The sequence below is a fragment of the Oryx dammah genome, unplaced genomic scaffold (genome assembly GCF_014754425.2).
Source record: "Oryx dammah isolate SB20612 unplaced genomic scaffold, SCBI_Odam_1.1 HiC_scaffold_23, whole genome shotgun sequence".
Classification (NCBI taxonomy): Eukaryota; Metazoa; Chordata; class Mammalia; order Artiodactyla; family Bovidae; genus Oryx; species Oryx dammah.
In genome coordinates this window covers 37100567-37119646 of record NW_024070207.1, presented here as the reverse complement: position 1 = coordinate 37119646, position 19080 = coordinate 37100567, and the positions used below count along the sequence as shown (strand labels likewise).

General features: G+C 38.8%; 1 protein-coding gene and 1 non-coding gene across 2 annotated transcripts in view; one reads left to right on the top strand and one right to left on the bottom strand.

Moving 5' to 3' along the window:
• The window catches only part of MBNL3 (muscleblind like splicing regulator 3), a 74168-nt gene that overhangs the window by 7439 nt on the left and 47649 nt on the right, over window positions 1–19080 (top strand). The gene's annotated exons all lie outside the window — the stretch shown is intronic.
• On the bottom strand, window positions 2846–2950 carry LOC120882758. Its single transcript, XR_005725608.1, has one exon. It is a non-coding gene; the product is annotated as a U6 spliceosomal RNA (small nuclear RNA).

Here is a 19080-nt window from a genome sequence, read left to right as displayed (position 1 = left end):
TTTGTGGAAATCGATAAATATCTTCATTTTATTCACCATCTCCTCAACATACCATTGATTGAAGGGTCACCCAGTATCCAAGCTGTCAAAATGTGGAAAAATATCCATCTTAGAAGTCTCTACTTACAGTCAGTCAAGAAAGATAGGGAGGAGAAAATGGACCATAAGAGAGAAACAGCAGCAACTGGCCACCAGAAAGACAGAACCCTGGAGAATGGGAAGCCCAAGACATTTTGTGATGTGCTTGAGCTTGTCACCTGCTCCTATGGGGTGGCCCGTGTGCTGGAGTCAGCGCCACCCTCCCCCAGCACCTCTAACTTCTGCATCAGGAAACAGACTTTCTGCCTTTTGTTTTCATGATAAATAACAGTTTCCCTCAATTTTTAAAGTTATTCATCTTTATGAAGGGAAGGAAAAACACAAAAGAAATTTAAAAATCGTACACAAGAAGATAAAAATAAAAATAAAGTGTAATAAACTGTAATAAAATGTCATCCCAAGTACCGCTACCAACATTGTGCATTTCCTTTCACTCTTTATAGAATTGTATGTATGCTGCATAAACCTTGCCTTACCTTCTGCCTTCTTATAGACCTCTCTCCCTCTCTCACTCCCACTTGCTGATCCTGCAAAGTCAACCTCTCCCTCCCTTTATCCTTCCTGTCAGCTTCAGATTTTTCCCAGAGTATCAAAATATATCTAAATACTGCCCGATCTTCTCCCATCATAGACTTTTTAAAAATATACCAATTATCATGGTTATTTTTTTTCTGATAAAAAAATATGCCTTCTAGAAAACTGTAATATAGAGATAAAAATTCTTATGAAACCTAACCTGTAATTCCATTACCCAATGAAACCATTCCCATGTTGGTATATGTCCTTTGAATATTTAATGAAAACTGTTTCTTTAAAAAAAAAAAAAGTTTCACTTGTTCCATGCAATGCAAAAGGCTTTTAAAACTTAGGAAGGAATGATATTTTATAAATATATTTAAATTAAAATATATTATTTTTCAAATTCTATGAGGCCATCAGAAATTATGTTTATGAGAACCATGTAATAATAATAATAGTAATAAACTCTACCTTCTATTGACTGGGGCTTGCTTCCCTGGTGGCTTAGAATGTAAAGCGTCTGCCCGCAATGTGGGAGACCTGGGTTCGATCCCTGGGTTGGGAAGATGCCCTGGAGAAGGAAATGGCAACTCACTCCAGTATTCTTGCCTCGGAAATCCCATGGACAGAGGAGCCTGGTGGGCTATGGTCCATGGGGTTCCAAAGAGTTGGACACTACTGAGCGACTTCACTTTCACTTTCTATTGACTACTATATTCCAGAAACTTTTCACGTGCCAACTCTATTCCTTAACCCTGTTTAGGCTTTTCCACCAATGGGTCAGGTTTCACCAGCTGTGTGGTCTTGAATAAGTACCCACCCTGCCTGTTCCAAAATTTCCTCCGCTGTGAAAACAATGTTCCTATTAGCACCCACCTCCTGAGTTCCTGAGTGTTCAGATGTGGTGGCTCAGACAGAAAAGAATTCGCCATGCAGTTCAATCCTTGGATTGGGGAGGATTCCCTAGAGAAGGGAACGGCTACCCACTCCAGTATTCTTGCCTGGAGAATCCCATAGACAGAAGAGCCTGGCGGGCCACAGTCCATGGGATTGCAGAGTCAGACACAGCTGTGCGACTAACACCTGAGTTCCTAAGCATTCAAGTGTGATGATCCACCTAAGGCACTTGGAATAGATCCTGGCACACCACAAGCATTCCAGACATGTCTTTTCACCAAATAAATTCCTTTCTCCATTAAAGGAACCAGGGAATCCTCGGAGTAATGATTGATGCTGACTGAGGCAGGAAAAATATGAATCTGTGACATCTTGTGCTTCCAGAAAGTAAGGAAGTGCTTGGAAAAGGAAGGGGCCTGATAGCAGGACCCTGGAGTCAACCTGAAGAAGCAGCCAGCAAGCAAAGTGTCAAGCTCATGGAAGACAAGGAAAGACTGAGAAACTGCTGGAGAGTGGAGATTAAATAAACATGACAGACCAATACGATGTGGGATCCTGGATTGGATCCTGGAGCAGAGAAAGCACATCAGAGGGAAAATTGGTGAAATTCAAATAAGGTCTTACTTAATTGAATTTTACTTAATAGAATTACAGTAAAGTTAATTTCCTGGTTTTGATAACTATGGTATGTATGATGGATGTATAAGTCATTGACACATAGGAATCTGAGTTAAGGGTCTCCAGGGGTACTCTGTACTATTTTTGTAATTTCTCTGTAAATATAAAATTATTTCAAAGTTAAATGTTTTAAAAAGAACTTTCTTAGTCTTGCACATGCACCTTCTGTTTTTTGGTGCTGAGAAATACAGTGGAGTATTAGTTTTTTCGCTTTTCTTCTTTTTTTAAACTCTGGGTGTGGTAATGAGAAAGCTCTGAAATCCATGCAATGGCTGATCCTGAAACTCACTTCAACTAGCTAGATGAGTCGGATAATTGAAATAGTTAACAAGAGTACTCATACCCATAACAGCGCTTCACAAACCTAGCAAGTCAAAAAGTGAGAATGTAGAATATTCAGTTGAGATTGTTACAATTTGCAGATAGGAAACTAGAGATCTAGTGAAGGGGAGAGTCCCTTGCCCAGGGTCACATAAGCAGTAATCAAAAGAACCTGAAAACTGCAGTGTCCTTCCAGTCATTTCAGTCTTTTTTCCCATGGAGAAGAAGGAGATAAGAGAAAACATCATTTGGGATTATTGTATTTTGTTTCTGTTTTTGACCTTTGCAGCATTCATTTAGTTCTGAGGGGAAATGTAGAAACATACTGCTCAAAAATATGGAACGCTTCACAAATTTTCATGTCATCCTTGTGTGAGAGCCATGCTAATCTAGTCTCTGTATCTTTCCAATTTTAGACTATGTGCTGTCAAAGCAAGCATTGGGCTATTGTTTTACTAAACCAAAAGCATCCAGCACTTATGGTCAGACTGTCCCATGTGACATTTGGATGCCCTGCTTTCGACGTTGTGTGGTTCTCCTTTACTTTTTGTTACTTTAGAAAGGGGGAAAAGTCATCTTTCCCTTTCCTAATATCTTCCTCATTTGTTGTTTCACAATATAGTGTTTAGATGAAGACTTTAAAGTTCTTTTATTTATTTCTTTGATAATCATTTTGGCTGTTAATTTTGAAAACAAGAAGGAAGAAGGGCCAGGGTGTTTTATTTTTAGAGCAAGTTATCTAACTTAGTGATGCTGCACTTTTTTTAATCACTGAGAGTCAGAACACTGAGCTGTCTTTACTCACTTGCCCATCCTTCTCTCCCAACCCTGCAGCACTGAGTTAGCTAGCCAGAATCGGGGATTGTAATGGGCTGTGGATCATGTATAGCTTCACTGCAAGAAACTCTTTGATGTCTGATGCCGTTATAGATATACTCATTAGTACAAAGTCCTGGCCAGCTAGGGACTGGCCAGCTAGGGACCTGTCACAGATCAGCTGAAAATATTGCAGTAGCATGTCAGCCTTGTTATGGGTCAAATACAGTTTTGTAAAGGAACACAGAATCTAATCCAATGAATTTAAAATGTTGTTTTATGGAAGCATAGCTCAAGATCATTTCTCACTACCCCTTGCAGCCAAGGCTGCAGTTGGCTGCATAGTAAGAAAGGAGTTGTGATATAGCCAGGAAGGTATTTTTCAACCACAATTTGATACCATTAAGATGGACCTTTTGTCACAGGAACCCCATTTAGTATGAGAGATCTGAAGTTTGAGCACTGTCTACTGTATGTCAACTCGTGTCGAAGAAGCTCTTTATATGTTAGGGACATAGATGTCTGATTTTACTTTATCATTTAATATTTCTCTCATGTCATATAGCTGTATAATCATTACAAATACTTTTTCTCTACTTCACGTTTTTGTGAAATGTGGACACGAGATACTTTTGTGCATCTGGAAATAGCAATTAGTTCTTCTAGGAACATGACTTTTCTCATATAACATTGTTTACTCACTACTGTTTTTGCCCTTACAGATTAGTTTTCTGATTGTAACATCCCCAAGGTTGCCTTGTTTTCCTCTGTCTCAGCCTGCCACTTGATTGTTGACCTACAGGGTTATATATTCCAGAGGAATTTTAGCTGGCTGTTCTTTCCTCATTATTTCTAAATAATCTTTTCATTTTTTTTTCTGTATTTCCTCCACTGTATAATAAGTCTTTGGTTTCTTAAATTTCTGTTTTTTGTTCCTGTTACTGTCTAATCCAGATTTGCAGCCCTGCTTAGGTTTTCAGTGTTTTTATTACTGTGCATTCAGTTATCACCACAGGGTCCAGTTTTACTGCTAGACGTAATGAGAAGTTTAACTCATGCTTTTTCCTATCTTTCTTGATACTGTTTTCTTAAAAGTCAGTAAACAGTTCCATTTGTTCTACAGCCTTTTATTTTGTAAATAATCTCCACCATTTAGATTAACCATGTTGTTTAGAGTTCAAGTAAATTATTTTTTCCAATATTATTCATGATGAGTTTGTATAATATGGCTTAGTGTTGGTTAGTTGCTAAGTCATGTCCACCTCTTTTGCAACCCCATAGACTGTAGCTCACCAGGCTCCTCTGTCTGTGGAATTCTCCAGGCAAGAATACTGGGGTGGATTGCTATTCCCTTCTCCAGGGAATCTTCCTGACCCAGGGATCAAACCCGGGTCTCCTGCATTGCAGGCAGATTCTTTACTGTCTGAGCCACCAGGGCTTCGTGTCATGCCTAATCTGTTTAGTGAAGTAGATGTAACAATAGGATCCATCAATTTTTGCAGCTGTTACTGGTTCATAAGCATGTCAGTATATGCTTTCAGTTGGATTTTTTTCTGTTCTAAGTGGACATATTATTGTAGTTGAAACTCAAATTTTTATTTACACAGTGGGAATTGGTAGAAAAGAGATATGCCTTTTGCTCCTGTCCATGTTCTTGTGGGTACACAGTAGACAGTGAAGGCAATTCCCACACTGAAAACCATCCAGTGGCTTGAAAACATGGAGTCCACAGTGATAGAACGAATTTCTTGAACTAAGACATAACCTGTGTGTTAGGCATGATTTGCCTGCTAAGTAGTTAAAACTAAGGTTCTGGTTTCTGTCTTTAGCATGCAGAAATGCAAACAGAAAACCTTTTTTTCTCTGTGACTTTAAACTTCACCCATCTTTTATATGTGTCTGGGTACAGTGAGTAGGCAGCATTGTAGTATCGATCATCTCTTATTCCATTCCAAATACATTTTGGAGATTATATTTTTAAGATGACATTGTTTGAAGATCACATACTGTCTTAAAATTTTTGTTCATCCTTTTTATGGAAAAAAAAAAGTAACCCTGAAGTAACCATTTGAGAAGTTTGAATATTTAAAAACTCTATGTGGTTTGAAAACATTTGCTAAATACCTATCCCAGAAGTTGTTTTTCTGTTGTTAATGTTTATAGTTATCACATGCTTTGGTAAACGAACTTAAATCTTTTACCAACGTTTGTAAAAACATAATCTCTAGAGGGTGTTTTTTTTCTTTTTTTTTTGCAGTTTCCTGGTTATTTCACTTTTTCTCTTAGCCAGAAAAGCATTCTATATGGACGCAAATTCAATTTTAACTTCCAAGCAACTGAAAAAATTTTTTGTTTATTTTTATTCTGCTAGCATTACAACAAAGAAAGGATTTTTCCAGCTTTATTGAGATATAATTGACCTATAACATTGGTTAAGTTTAAGGTATAAAACATGATTTGATACAACTATATATTGGGAAATGATTACCACAGTATGCTTAGTTAACACCTCTGTCACCTCATATAATTACTCTTTTTGTAGAACATTTCAAGACTTACTCTCTTAGCAACTATCAAGTATATATATACAGTTTTGTTCACTGTGGGCTTCCCTGGTGGCTCAGATGGTAAAGAATCTGCCTGCAATTCAGGAGACCTGGGTTCGATCCCTGGGTTGGGAAGATCTCCTCAGGAGGAAATGGCAACTCACTCCAATATTTTTGCCTAGAGAATCCTGTGGTCAGAGGAGCCTGGAGGACTATAGTCCATGGGGTCACAAAAGAGTCAAACATGACTGAGTGACTAACACTCTCTGTTCACTATGATGCTGTACATTATATCCACAGAACATATTCATCTTATAACTGGAAGTTTGTACCCTTAGATCATATCTCCCTATTTTCCCTACTCCCTTGTCCCTGGTAACCTCCATTCTACTCTATTTCTATGGGTTTGGGTTTTTTCAGTTTCCTCATGTCAATGAAATGATACAGTATTTGTCTTTCTGTGTCTAACTTAGTTGTCAAGGTACATGCATGTTGCCAAAAAAGGATTTCCTTCTTTATCATGGCTGAATAATATTCTATTGTATATGGTTTGGAATATTGTCTTATCTTTCAAAGATGCCTTAGAGGTAGTCTTCCTAAATACCTCTTACAGTGAACCACAGATGTAACCATGGAAATGTTTGATGTGAATCATGGTATCAGCAATGGAATAAACATAGAAAATGCTGCTTTGTAATAACAGCTCTAAAAAGGGCTCCTGGCCTGGAACAAGTCATGAGAATCTTACTACCTCTGTTTCTCTTCATACAAGAGCATGGAGCAGCACTCAATTTGTAGGATTATTGATTATGGTTTACTACAAGGATTTTAAATGTTAGGGATCATTTGATGCTGAAAGTCCTGTTAAATCCATTAAGAGTTCTATGTACACCCAATTCCTCAAAGAAATTATTCATTCAGCAAATATTTATTGAAACCTACTACTTGTTAGGCAAAGAATGCACCGAATACAAAGTTGTGGAAGATGGGGGTCCCTGCCTGACCTCCTAGGAAGCTGCTTGTGTTATGTGCCATAAGCCAGGTACAAACTAATCATGAAAAGAATCCAAGGGCGAAGGCGGGGGCCTGGAATTTCACCCAGCTGCAGTGGTTAAAGAAATAGTCATGAAAGTGGTACCATATGAGATATTCTTGGAAGGAGGGATAGGAAAAGATTCCAGGCAGAAAGGATAACCTCAGTAAAAGATGGAGGAAAAACTGTAGCATGGATTTGGGGAGTTGAGTGTTAAGTCAGCCTCTGAAGTGTAGATCTTATGTTGGTAGAGGAGTAGCCTTAAAAGAAAGTGAGGAGTTTGAACTTGATTTTGTAGCTCTGAGGAATCTGACAATTTTTAAGTAGAGAAATGGCATCACCAGCCTATGTAAGATGGGTGGATAGAGCCAAAGAGACTGGCGACAGGGGAACCACTTAGAAAGCTCCTACTGAAGCTAGAAACCTTCATATTGATGGAATGAAATGATAAGAACTTGAATTAGCAGGAAGGAAAAGCCGCTGATGGCTTTGAGATGGTGTTCAAGTCAACATGGTTAAGTAAGAGGGGGTTAAAATGTTACTTCTGCCTACTGCTGTTGTGTTCACCTCAATATCCGATTTCATCACATTTGAAGGGAAGATTTCTCAGACTTTTTTGGGAGGTTTCCCATTAGATGATATCATTTACCACCACAGCTTTTGTGCCTAGCACACACAGTACATATTAGGAGCCTGAAATGCGTTCATGTGTTAAACATTCCCCTACTTTGTTGCCTCAGTTTGCCAGAGGAAGAACCAATATGGGCTCCGCTGCAAGGCGCCAAGTCATCTCTCCACATGTGTCTATGCTTCTACTCCCAGTTCAGTTTTCACCTGAATATGAATGAAAATTGTGTACACCCATGTGGCAGCATTCCTCACTCAGCCAATTTTGACCTAGATTTGATGGCCTACCGATTGCTGATTTTTGTGAATTTCTGTCCCTTAGCATTATAGAAATGTTCCTTGGCCAAGCACATTGGATGCTCTCCAAATGTTGCATTTTGAGTGTTTTTACCCTCTATATGGATTTTTTTAAAAAAATTGCTGAGTGACCACTGTAACATAGTGGCTTTTCTTGGTGGCTCAGATGGTAAAGAATCTGCCTGTAGTGCAGGAGACCTGGGTTCAATCCCTGGGTTGGGAAGATCCCCTGGAGAAGGAAATGGCAACCCACTCCAGTATTCTTGCCTGGAGAATCACCATGGACAGAGGAGCCTGGTGGGCTACAGTTCATGGGATTGCAAAGAGTTGGACACGGTTGAGCAACTAAGCACTGTAACATATTAATATCTTAAAGTAATTAGTGTGATAAGCTAGTAATATTCAAGCATCATTTTTTGCCTTTAAATGTTTGAAATTTAATTTCACAGCAAATGGCTACCTTGCAAATAAAGGTATTCTTGGAAGCACAATTAGGTCATTCTGAGTCACGTACAAGGTCAAAATCTGCAGGAAATTGTTTTGTGTAAAAGGTAACTGCCTATTCCAAAAAAACTATATATTTAAAGTCTAATCAATAAAGACTGTTCCGAATGTACAGTGATCTTTTAAAAGTCCAAAGAGTTTGAACATGGAAAAGCAAAGAAAAATTCTTAGCCCATGTATTGACATTCTAAAATAAATGTACCAAGCAATCTGCTTTTTCAAAGAGATGGGGAAATAATAAGAAATGTGAAAGTAATTTCAAGATGGAATTTTACAAAGGGATTTCTAGGCTTATGTGCTGTACCTTGATATTTGTACAGTCAGTTCAATCTCTTATACCATCTCCATCTTCATCTCCATTTTACATAGTGATTTCAGTTTTTCAGGACAGACATCCTGAGGCCTTGGGTGAATTAAGACATGATTCAGGGTTAGGCAACTGACTCTAGTTCAAAAATAAGAAAAGTACCTGGGACATTTTTAGTAAAATGTTTCAAGAAAGAAGAAAACTTAAGATGGTTTCAAGTATTTAGCAGCATTCAGCTGATGTCATTAATAGTTTATTTTATAATAATGTTCATAATCGTAACTCACATATTTGAATAAGCAACTGACAGCTAAGATGAAGCCAAGGCTCTCTTTCACTCTCCCCAACTTCTAAAGGTGTCACTCTGGTGGCACATTACATTTACTCCATCTCTGAAATATTCATGATAAAGTTTAATCACATTTCACTATTCCTCCCTCAAATCGCCTATTCTACCACTAGAGAAACACATAAGAAAAAAATAATAATGACATTACTTCCTAGCCAGAGACTGTAGAGGAAAAAGAGAGAAAGAAATTTGGAGACATCTAACTACCGCTTCCCTGGTGGCTCAAGACAGTAAAGCGTCTACTTGCAATGCTCGAGACCCAGATTTGATCCCTGGGTCGGGAAGATCCCCTGGAGAAGGAAATGGCAACCCACTCCAGTACTCTTGCCTGGAAAATTTCCATGGACTGAGGAGCCTGGTAGGCTGCAGTCCATGGGGGTCACAAAGAGTCGGACACGACTGAGTGACTTCACTTTCTTCTTTTCTTTCATCTATTGAGAGAGGCTTTTCATTCTGAGATACTTCAGCTCCAATAATAATGTATTTGAAACAAAACCAGAATGAAAGTGTAATGAATAAAATAACATGCTAATGAAAGAGGGGGTGATAGAGAAAAGGAGACTGCCCCAGAGAGAGAATTATTTGTGCCAATTTATCATAGGTTATAAACTCCATTATCAACTCCTTGGCTTTCCTTGAAGCAAAAATGAAGAACTGTGATTAATTATGGCTGAGACGTCTTGTTCTCCCCATCAGATTTCTCCTCCTCCTCAATACCATCTGTAGACCCATATTTTAGCCACCTTTGATTTCTACCCCACTGTCTTCCTTTGATTTCTATCCCATATTGTCAAGTGCTAGAGGCCCTCTCACAAACAGTCCACAGTTAAGTTCAGTCACTCAGTTGTGTCTGACTCTTTACGACCCCATGAACCCGCAGCACGCCAGGCCTCCCTGTCCATCACCAATTCCCGGAGTTCATTCAGACTCATGTCCATCGAGTCAGTAATGCCATCCAGCCATCTCATCCTCTATTGTCCCCTTCTCCTCCTGCCCCCAATCCCTCCCAGCATCAGAGTCTTTTCCAATGAGTCAACTCTTCTCATGAGGTGGCCAAAATACTGGAGTTTCAGCTTAAGTATCATTCCTTCCAAAGAAATCCCAGGGCTGATCTCCATCAGAATGGACTGGTTGGATCTCCTTGCAGTCCAAGGGACTCTCAAGAGTCTTCTCCAACACCACAGTTCAAAAGCATCAATTCTTCGGCGCTCAGCCTTCTTCACAGTCCAACTCTCACATCCATACATGACCCCAGGAAAAACCATAGCCTTGACTAGACGGACCTTTGTTGGCAAAGTAATGTCCTGCTTTTGAATATGCTGTCTAAGTTGGTCATAAATTTTCTTCCAAGGAGTAAGCGTCTTTTAATTTCATGGCTGCAGTCACCATCTGCAGTGATTTGGGAACCCAAAAAGATAAAGTCTGACACTGTTTCCACTGTTTCCCCATCTATTTCCCATGAAGTGATGGGACCAGATGCCATGATCTTTGTTTTCTGAATGTTGAGCTTTAAGCCAACTTTTTCACTCTCCACTTTCACTTTCATCAAGAGGCTTTTTAGCTCCTCTTCACTTTCTGCCATAAGGGTGGTGTCACCTGCATATCTGAAGTTATTGATATTTCTCCCAGCAATCTTGATTCCAGCTTGTGCTTCTTCCAGTCCAGCGTTTCTCATGATGTACTCTGCATATAAGTTAAATAAGCAGGGTGACAATATACAGCCTTGACGTACTCCTTTTCCTATTTGGAACCAGTCTGTTGTTCCATGTCCAGTTCTAACTGTTACTTCCTGACCTGCATACAGATTTCTCAAGAGGAAAGTCAGGTGGTCTGATATTCCCATCTCTTTCAGAATTTTCCACAGTTTATTGGGATCCACACAGTCAAAGGCTTTGGCATAGTCAATAAAGCAGAAATAGATGTTTATCTGGAACTCTCTTCCTTTTCCCATGATCCAGTGGATGTTGGCAATTTGATCTCTGGTTCCTCTGCCTTTTCTAAAACCAGCTTGAACATCTGGAAGTTCACAGTTCACATACTGTTGAAGCCTGGCTTGGAGAATTTTGAGCATTACTTTACTAGCATGTGAGATGAGTGCAATTGTGCAGTAGTTTGAGCATTCTTTGGCATTGCCTTTCTTTGGGATTGGAATGAAAACTGACCTTTTCCAGTCCTGTGGCCACTGCTAAGTTTTCCAAATTTGCTGGCATATTGAGTGCAGTACTTTCACAGCGTCATCTTTCAGGATTTGAAATAGCTCAACTGGAATTCCATCACCTCCACTAGCTTTGTTTGTAGTGATGCTTTGTAAGGCCCACTTGACTTCACATTCCAGGAGGTCTGGCTCTAGATGAGTGATCACACCATCGTGATTATCTGTGTCATGAAGATCTTTTCTGTACAGTTCATCTGTGTATTCTTGCCACCTCTTCTTAATATCTTCTGCTTCTGTTAGGTCCATACCATTTCTGTCCTTTATCGAGCCCATCTTTGCATGAAATATTCCCTTGGTATCTCTGATTTTCTTGAAGAGATCTCTAGTCTTTCCCGTTCTGTTGTTTTCCTCTATTTCTTTGCATTGATCGCTGAAGAAGGCTTTCTTATCTCTCCTTGCTATTGTTTGGAACTCTGCATTCAGATGCTTATATCTTTCCTTTTCTCCTTTGCTTTTCGCCTCTCTTCTTTTCACAGCTATTTGTAAGGCCTCCCCAGACAGCCATTTTGCTCTTTTACATTTCTTTTCCATGGGGATGGTCTTGATCCCTGTCTCCTGTACAATGTCACGAACCTCATTCCATAGTTCATCAGGCACTCTATCAGATCTAGGCCCTTAAATCTATTTCTCACTTCCACCGTATAATCATAAGGGATTTGATTTAGGTCATACCTGAATGGTCTAGTGGTTTTCCCTACTTTCTTCAATTTGAGTCTGAATTTGGTAGTAAGGAATTCATGATCTGAGCCACAGTCAGCTCCTGGTCTTGTTTTTGTTGACTGTATAGAGCTTCTCCATCTTTGGCTGCAAAGAATATAATCAATCTGATTTCGGTGTTGACCCTCTGGTGATGTCCATGTGTAGAGTCTTCTCTTGTGTTGTTGGAAGAGGGTGTTTGCTATGACTAGTGCATTTTCTTGGCAAAACTCTATTAGTCTTTGCCCTGCTTCATTCCGCATTCCAAGGCCAAATTTGCCTGCTACTGCAGGAGTTTCTTGACTTCCTACTTTTGCATTCCAGTCCCCTATAATGAAAAGGACATCTTTTTTGGGTGTTAGTTCTAAAAGATCTTGTATGTCTTCATAGAGCCATTCAACTTCAGCTTCTTCTGTGTTACTGGTTGGGGCATTGACTTGGATTACCATGATATTGAATGGTTTGCCTTGGAAACAAACAGAGATCATTCTGTCGTTTTTGAGATTCCTTCCAAGTACTGCATTTCGGACTCTCTTGTTGACCATGATGGCCACTCCATTTCTTCTGAGGGATTTCTGCCCGCAGTAGTAGATATAATAGTCATCTGAGTTAAATTCCCCCATTCCAGTCCATTCAGTTCCCTGATTGCTAGAATGTCGACGTTCACCCTTGCCATCTCTTGTTTGATGACTTCCAATTTGCCTTGATTCATGGACCTGACATTCTAGGTTCCTATGCAGTATTGCTCTTCACAGCATCGGACCTTGCTTCTATCACCAGCCACATCCACAGCTAGGTATTGTTTTTGCTTTGGCTCCATCCCTTCATTCTTTCTGCAGTTATTTCTCCACTGATCTCCAGGAGCGTGTTGGGCACCTACTGACCTGGGGAGTTCCTCTTTCAGTATCCTGTCATTTTGCCTTTTCGTACTGTTCATGGGGTTCTCAAGGCAAGAATACTGAAGTGGTTTGCCATTCCCTTCTCCAATGGACCACATTCTGCCAGACTTCTCCACCATGACCTGCCTGTCTTGGGTTGCCCTGCGGGCATGGCTAAGTTTCATTGAGTTAGACAAGGCTGTAGTCCTATTGTGATTAGATTGACTAGTTTTCTGTGAGTATGGTTTCACTGTGTCTGCTCTCTTATGCCCTCTTGCAACACTTACCATCTTACTTGGGTTTCTCTTACCTTGGACGTGGGATATCTCTTCACAGCTGCTCCAGCAAAGTGCAGCTGCCAGTCCCCAGGCCCCTGCAATTGCAGGAGAGATAAGATATATAAACTCCTTGTAAGCAGGTTCCCTGCCTTACTCTTTGTGTCTTCCATAGTATCCAGCAGTCTTTTTACAGAGAGGTGCTTATTAACCAGTGTACTTTCTTTTATCAAGCAATAAGAACAATGCAGTTCAATACATTTTCCTCTTTACAGTAGTTATCAGAAAGCTCAGAGCTACACTTTGGGCCCAGCTGAAGTGATTAACCTTATCTAGCTTTTTGAAGTTTTTGATGTAATTGCCACCACCTTCCCCATTATATCACTCTGATTCTTTAGGCCCATGATAATGGTGTTTTTGGAAATGTGTCCTTCTTATAAGTTATTTCCAAGCCTTTTTGGGAGAATGTAGTTGTATACCTAGTGAGAGGGCAAGGGAAGAGGTTAATTCTATTTCCAAATTTCTTATTTGCAGCTTATTAAGCTGTTTGAGTGTTTTTTATTTTTTGACATGTCAATGTATTACAAGCATTACGGTATTGCAAACTGGGGGCTTCAGTTTAAATAAGCTGCCAGTGATACTCAGAAGTAAACTACGTGCTGCTGAGACTACTCTTATTAATCAGAAGGGAAAAAATAGCGAATACTTGGAACTCCTTAGCAAGGGATTTATTTTCTTCACAATGAAAAGAAGAACGTCCTATGGGATGTCCTGTTTCCTTACTGCATCACCACAGGGTACAACCGATGAACTTTGGTGCTTGCTTTGAGGTTTGGGAGTCTATCAATACTTCACCTTTTGGTTATCCATGTTGAAATGCTGTGGTCAACATTGGGTTGTTTGCTTGTTTGATGTGAAAAGTATTTCCTTCCTTTGAGCTTATATTTTTTTCCCAAATACCTTTTCTGGGAGTGAAGAGAAGAAGTAGTGCTTTCAAATGAGTGTGGTTTCTGCAGTGTAGTAAAGGTATTAATTTATTGGAGAGCCAAGGAGATTTTACTAGAAAATCTTCTGTCTGCTTAAATTTGGGTACCTAGCAAACGTTTCAAAAACACACCCTGGGGAGATTTGTAGAGCAAATGTAGGCAACGTAGTACAGAGCTCTTAAGTACTTATCTCCATAACTAATTGCACTACGTTTGTAAACAGAAAATGAATGTGTTAGTAGTACAATAGAATTTTGAGAGGTCCAATCCTTGTTTTTGCATGACCTGGACTGGCCTTCTTTTATGCGACTGCTAACATCATTACTGAGGTCAGAGATGTGGAATTAAGATATCAAAAGCCCTTTGATACGACCTTTTAGAAACTGAATTATCAGTGACATAAGAAAATGCTCAGTAAATGGCTCAGTCTATGGTTGGATAAGACAGCTGTGTTCCCAGTGTTGGAAAAGTGTTGGCTGACTGGCAGTACCACATTCACCTGGGAACTTGGTAGAAATGTAAATTCTTGGGCCCCACCCAGAACTGCTGAATCACAAACTTTGAAGGTGAATCTGACAGTCTGTTTCAAAGGGCCCTCCTGAACATTCGAATTTGAGGACCACTGGTTTAGAGAAACCAATGGCTCAGTTGGTAAAGAATCTGCCTGCAATGCCGGAGACCTGGATTCAATCCCTGGATTGGGAAGATCCCCTGGAAAAGGAAATGACAACCCACTCCAGTATTCTTGCCTGGAGAATTCCATGGACAGAGGAGCTGGGCAGGCTACAGTCCTTGGGATTGCAGAGTAGGACACGACTGTGTGACTAGCTTTCACTTTCACTGTCTAACAGTCCAGGAGAGTATCAACTAAGAATAATGTATCTCAGTTTCAGAATTTTCAGCACTTATTATTCCTTCAGTGCTTTTTCTTTTTTTCCACTTTTTTTTCAAATGGCCTCAGCCTTGGCTTATTGTTTATATTCAGATCTGGTGGAAAGAAAATGACACATGTTCTGGAAGACATTTATCTTTGGGAAAGTTATATTCTCCCCAGGGAGCACCACAATGCTTATTAGCTGAGAGAAGACATACTGCATGAGACGCACTGCATGAAAGAGCAGTTTACTTTTGTTGCTGGTCAGTCGCTCAGTTGTGTCCAACTCTGTTACACTCAGCATTTCCCCAAAAATATTTCACCACAGAACCCTCTTTTTGTGGAGCACATGGAAACTTTCCGTGGAACATCTCATCACAGGTAGTTGGGCAAGAATACCATTGGTATGTAAATAAATGTATGAAACCGAAAAGAAAAAGATGCTTTTAATCATTTGTCTATTGTAACCCTTTGGAAGGATTAGTGACTTTTTTATACTCCAAAAGCTCTAATGTAGGTGTCACTAGCTGCCACAAGTGGACTTTCAAAATTTTATATGCAGCAAGTGTGGGGACAAAAAGGGTCTAGATATGTATATGGCATATATAATATGCATTTATATATAATATTTATTCTTTATAATAGAAATATATTCAATATAGTATTCAGTATAATGAGAATATTCAATAAATGAATAAATATGTTAAAATGTGTTTCACATTTATGTGAGTTGCTCTTGGCTTCTAAGCAGTTGGCCTATTGAGAAGAAAAACAAGAAAAATGAAAAACTAGTTCAAATGTTTAGAAACAGTTTTATAATGAGATTCATTTTTATTTTACCAACTTAGATGAATCATATTCAAAATCCCTTTGTGATAATTATGTGTTAGTATTTTAAGCACCATTAATATCTTTTATAGCCTGTTATTTGTTTTGCTTTATCCTCCTAACTTTCTAGGAAAAAATGACTTGCCTCATTTCTTTTTATTATTTTAATATGTGTTATAAATAAGATATAAATGGCCCCCATAGTTCAGTGGTAAAGAATCTGCCTGCACTGCAGGAGCCACGGAAGACATGGGTTCAATCCCTGGGTTGGGAAGATCGCCTGGAGGAGGAGATGGCAACCCATTCCAGTATTCTTGCCTGGAGAATCCCATGGACAGAGGAGCCTTGTGGAGGACAGCCCATGGGATCGTAAAGAGTCAGACACTACTGAAGTGACTTAGCACAGCATAAATAAAATATAACAGCTGTCTTGGCAAAAATAAAATAACAGTATTGTAAAGTAAAATAAAGTAAAAATAAAAATTTTTTAAAAAGTACCAAAAAAACTGACACTCCAAACTTTTTTATATAATAGAAATTACTTTGAATGTTTTATTCACTATAATTCTATAGTGAATTTGTGTTATGTGAGATCTTAAAGTAAGAAGCTTGTAATAGTAGAAAAGTGCCTCTTGACTAGATAAACTTGTCTTCTAAGTAGGCACTGGCTTATTGCCAGTTGTAAAGGGAGCAATAATTCCTTTCTCTTTTCAGTTATTTCCAAGAATAAGATTAAAGCCTGGATATGCTGCTTTACCCTCTGCTCTTTCACCTACCATTACCAGTGAGCTGGGGGACAGCAACTGTATAACAGTCTCCAGTTCTAAGAAGAGAAATGTCCTTGGTTTTTTAACACTGTATATAAATTCCCTCCCTAGGCACAAGATAAGTTGTATTACAAAATCAAAGATTCCTCATATAATGATGCGTTATTTTTTGTGGGGAAATAAAATGGTAAAACAGTTTGTAATCTATCAAATTTGAAAAAATTCACAGCAACAATTTTAGCTCTGTTATAATGAACTAATGAAGAAAATAAATATAATTTTTTTAATGGATTTGACATCCAAAGCATACTAAGCTTCACTTTTTCCCTTTGTCCTTTCAAAGTAGTTATGAAGTGTGTAGGAGCAGGAATTATTCCTAGAAAAACTAATTAACAGATTTGGAAAATACTTTAGTCGTGATCTAAAGGTAATTAGAATCCAGGACACTTAAATCCCAGTTTAGCCCTCTTCCTAATAAACTACTACATTCATACTTAGTAAAATACTACATTCATATTAAAAATTTAGGTTTATTCCTGCTTTGTCTTGGAATAAATGCATTAGAAGTCAGAGTGTGAACTGCCGGTGACCTGATTCCAAACAGTAGATTCATTTCACCATTGATTTTATTTATCATGATTATTTTCCCCATCAAATTGTCTTTGAAAGTATAAATACCCTTTTGGACTCTACATATTCAATTGTGTAGTCACTTATTATAAGATCTTAATTCCCTACTATATATATCATCAGCAAATACCTAGAGCATTTAGACTTTGAAAAGCTGTAGAAAAACCTAAATGATAAGTTAGATTGAATAGAATTGATATGTTCACATCATATTTATATGTTTACCTGATGTATCCCCATGTTAATTTGCATTTGAAGTCTTCAGTCTTATTTTGTGAATAATGTTTACTTAACCAAAAATAAATTGACCATATAGAAAAGAAAATAAACATAACTCTTGCTAACAGGCCGAGTGGAAGCACTGAAAACATCAAATCCTGGTTCCCAGGTTCACATATCATCACCCCATGTAGCACCATCTTGAAGTTTATACTTTCTCTGGTCATTAAAATCGGGTCCCCACTAAAACTGAGCCCTTGGTGTCATATCTTTTGTGAGGTGTGTGTGAATTCTTATTTGTCTGTGTTCTTTGTGGAATGAAATGCTTCAGAAGAACACTTTGTACTTCTTTGCAATAAATTGAATCTTCTGTCATTGTTTGGGATTTTCTCTGCTTTGTCATAGTGTTGAACCTACAGCACTCAGCACTTTTTGTAGTCTGAGTAAACCTGCTTCTAAATGGCCCTGCCATGTTTTTGTTTTTAATTCTTCTTTTAGGGTGGCAATAATAATAGTCCCAAAAGGCACACAACCAGACCTTTCACCAAGCCCCACTTCTGTCCATTCTCTATGTCCATGGGCTTTTCAGGACTGTCACTTTTGTCAGACCGTGGTCATTTGTGCTTAAGTTTTCATAACCCAGCTCCTGATTCCAGGACACTGCTGCTTCCAGACCAACTGGCAACATTCCTACTGTGTATTTACTAAAAAGCTGTGCTAAGAGATGAGATATCTGTACTAATTGTTCTGCTTTGGTTAGGATAAAAGACTTAATAATGTCATTAAAGCCGTTTGAACAGTGCCCAGCACATGGTAAATATACAGTAAAGTTATTCAGGTGGATGTGGTGTAAGAAAAACACTGGACATTCAGTTACTTTGTCTTATTCATTCTCAAGTCACCCAAGATGCCCAGGTACTTAACAAAACAGGCCACTTGGCGTACATTTCCCTATTGAATAGTTTCCGGACATAGCTGACAGCCAGTTGGTATGTAATCTTTATTATAATCTTAGAGGAGAAAATAGTGACCCGAACATTGGAAATATTTGAACAAGCTCATTCTTCAGTTTAGCACACCGAGATGATGGGAAGGACTCGTGTACTTGTTCAAATTCCAGCTCTGCTGCCTTACTTCTGTTACCTTGTGTGTGTTCCTTCACCTCTCTGTGCCTCAGTTCTTCAGTAGAGCACTGACTTGTAGGGTTATATTGTGGAGATGACGGGAGGTAATGCACCGACAACACTTTGAACAGTGTCTGACATATGGTAAATATACTACAAAGTCAGCTGGTATTCAGGTGGACATGGTGTGGAAAAGCTGCAAACCCAAACAGCATTCAGTAAAGCCTGCAAATGAGTTGTGCTATTATGACTACTTGCGTGAAATTAATAGAAAATATAATTTTACAAGGGCCCCAACCTGGTCTCTAAATGTGTGTCAATAATTGTCACATGCCAAGGAACATGAGCTAAACCTGTAGATACCATTACTCTGTAGCCCACTCATAAAAGGTCAGAATTAGTTCACATCTGAAGGGGGTCATTTGACCTTATATGCGGAGTCTAATGTATATAAAATCAATGTAAAACATAAAACAACGTTAAATGCTCCAGTTATCTTCAGGAGAAAAATAAGTCTGAAGTATTAGCACACTGATATATATATATATATATTTTACATGGCCTAGTTTACTTCGTTGTATCACTTGATCAAATA